This window comes from Aplysia californica, unplaced genomic scaffold, assembly GCF_000002075.1.
Source record: "Aplysia californica isolate F4 #8 unplaced genomic scaffold, AplCal3.0 scaffold00073, whole genome shotgun sequence".
Taxonomy (NCBI): Eukaryota; Metazoa; Mollusca; class Gastropoda; order Aplysiida; family Aplysiidae; genus Aplysia; species Aplysia californica.
This window is the reverse complement of record NW_004797343.1, coordinates 1,029,371-1,032,718: the sequence shown is the minus strand read 5'-3', so window position 1 is coordinate 1,032,718 and position 3,348 is coordinate 1,029,371.

Below are 3,348 nucleotides of genomic sequence, written 5' to 3'. Positions count from 1 at the left end.
AAACAAAGAGCTCACGATTAGCTCACTGTGCTGTGGACATATTTACGCCAAAAGAACTATGACTAGTCGGGGGAGTGTCAGATACTGGAGTGTCTTCTCCCCTCTCTCAGTCCGGTCCCCCCAGGGTAAGGGGATGAGAGGAGAGCGGGAGAGAGAGAGAGAGAGAGAAAGAGAGAGAGCGAGAGAGAGAGAGAGAGAGAGAGAGAGAGAAAGAGAGAGAGAGAGAGAGAGAGAGAGAGAGAGAGAGAGAGAGAGAGAGAGAGAGAGAGAGAGAGAGAGAGAGAGAGAGAGAGAGAGAGGGAGAAAGAGGGAGCCACAGAGGAGACAGACAGATTGACAGACAGGTTGACTACCTGACGACAGTCCCCCTCTATCCAGCCTTGACTATCAATAATTTATATATTATTATATTGACACCAGCCATCCACGTCCAGGTGCTGTTTTAGCCTTCTTATCTATCCTTGAGCACCCTGTCTCACACACTTTCCAAATCTCCACTTAAAGCTCCCCGTTGGTCCGGCTCATCCCCCACAGTGCCAGGTTCGAGTCCATCGGCTGTGTTTGAAAACCTCTGCTTTCTGTCGGCGTCTGCACCTCTGTGGCCTACTGGAGTTTTTTTTAACGTGGATTGACAAACATTGAATATTGAAGGGATCTAAAAAATAAGCCCATTTTTTAAAAATCAGCGCCTCATAATTAGTCTGTTTGCTCCACGAGCCCCCTCCTTTTTGCGATATTAAAAAAAATACAGACTAATCTATATTCAATTTTTTTTTAAATCAAGGGGGCTAGATTTTTTTAAAGTGAATATTTCTTGCCCCGATGTGGCTGAGACGACTGGTAGACACACACAAACACACACACACACACACACACACACACACACACTCACACACACACACACACACACACACACATAACACACTACTGTACACACACACACACACAGACACACACACACACACACACACACACACACACACACACACACACACACACACACACACACACACACACACACACATACACTTAGATGTAGGCCCCACGTGTCGACCAGAGAGGGTTTACAGCAAGGAGTTTACAGTAAACTCCTTGGTTTACAGTAATACTATTACTGTAAACTCTCTGGTGTCGACACATTAGGCCTATATGTGCTGTTGGTGTGTTTTCCTGCTGCATTGCTAGCGGAGATAGCTGTTTGAGGTTCACTAATCACTACTAATCAGCAAAATGAAGTTTTCCACAGCAATTTATGAAAAACTTCTCGAACTTGTTCGGCAAAATCCTTGTAGAACGCTGCCTAACCTAACCACAAAACAAGGACACCGCTATGTGCTGTTCTAATTTTGATTTAATCCTTTGTGAAACCTTTTTTTTTCCCCCACTATTTTACACTATGTGTGCTACAAATGGCCTGCAGAGCACAAGAAATTCTGGTGCTTTAGATTTAATTTACACCTCTATCAATATATTGCTATCAGGCGCGGTTCGTCCATAGAGCACGGTCGTGCAGAGCCACCCAAAATGTTTTAATGTTCTATGACGTAAAGCACCCGCAATAATAAAAATAAAAGACGCCAGAAACAAACACTAGCCAAATATTTTATATCAAAACAAGGCCCTCGCTGGCGCCGTTCTATTCTATAGCGCCGTAAAACATCTACTATGCGATGCCTAAGTTCATGCGCTGTATCTAAACATAGCAGGATAGTCAACAGTGGAAACCTGACCTATAAATCGCTCTTTGGGATAACCCAAGCGATGACGACACTTGTAGAGAGTTTGACGGTACATTAATATTAATAAGACGGCACATCTCAAGTATGCTCCTGCCGAATAGCGCCGAAACATAGCCCACAGTAGGCAATCTAAAAATAAACGCCATAGACTGTGCACTATTCCATGCCAAAATTATGTGGGCCCCGGAGCAATCCAGCGGAGTGCTCAAGTGAAATGTGATTGGTTCATTGTCTTGTCGCTATTTTAAGTAACTCTGTGACCGTGAACCTGAGGGAGGTGAACGTGACATACTGACATACTTAAGTCCCCGTCCTATGAGTTGTGCTTTTGAACGGTTTTGTAGTGGAGTGGTGAAAGGTATTACTTGAGTGTTCAGTTCTAATGCAGGATGAATTAAAATTGCCGTTTAGCTAACAAACAGATTTGGTTCTAGAAGTCAAAGCCACAAGTAAAAAGAATGAAAATAAAAGCACAAGGTCTTCCTTCACCAACCCAAAGATCCTACAATTATACACCATCCCATTTACTCTGCCCTTGATTATCTTTAGCCTAAGATAGCTTAATTGTGCACGCCCACTTTTTAGACCCACGAGCCGCCCCTGATTGCTATAGATCTATATACGTCGTCACAGTTGAGAGTTGAAAGCTTGAAAATTAATGGCAACTTATCTAAGACAACTTTTGCTATTTTTGAGGCCACTCTTGGACAACAAAAAAAGTGGCAACTTAAAACGCAGATGCTAGACAAACTGAGATTTATAGATTTACACGGGAGATATACTCTATCTAAAATGTTCATTGATTTTTAAAAACAAATTGGCACTTTAATCCGAAATAATTCTCCCTGGATTGTAAAACTGAAGGTTTTTTAAAATTATTATTTGCCCGATGAAAAGACGCTATAGTTTCACTAACATATAATTATGATATTGCATATAGGCCCTATAAATATATATAGTGCACCCCAAAACCTATTCCAGTAACACAGGTCTGATATATGTATAATTTTTATAAAACATTTCCATTACAGTAAGTTACAGGCATAGGCCTTTTTAATTTTTAAACATCTATGGTTACCGAGTGTAGAAAAGTTCACTTCACCTGTCAAATGATCCCCCCCCCAAAAAAAACCCAACAACAACAACAACAAAACAACAACAACCTAGAGACACAGACAGAGCTTTATATACACCCCAGGCCCTATGTTCCCAGAAGCCCTGAATTTCAAGACAATGTGAGAACTGCTCCTGGAGTGTTTACAATGAAAGGGAAACAGACTATGTCTCATATCATTACATCTCCCCTTCTTAGTTTCCAAAATGACGTTAAATTAAAATTTGCAAGGGAACAATGTCTTATTCACATGAGGGCTAAAATGTAGTTTTTACTTCTTGTGACGTTTTATACTTTAAATCCACCCTGGCTGAAGCGGTCTTTTTAGGCAACTGAAGTGTTGGAAAATAAGGTCCTTCCTGTAAAAGTAACTTGTAATCCACCAGAAAATAAAAAATAAAGTAAAATAAGCCTATAACTGTTGCTAGTCTACACAGCAACTTAAATCAGGTGAGATCAGCCTACACATTCAGGGTGCTGCTCACCTAAAAAAGG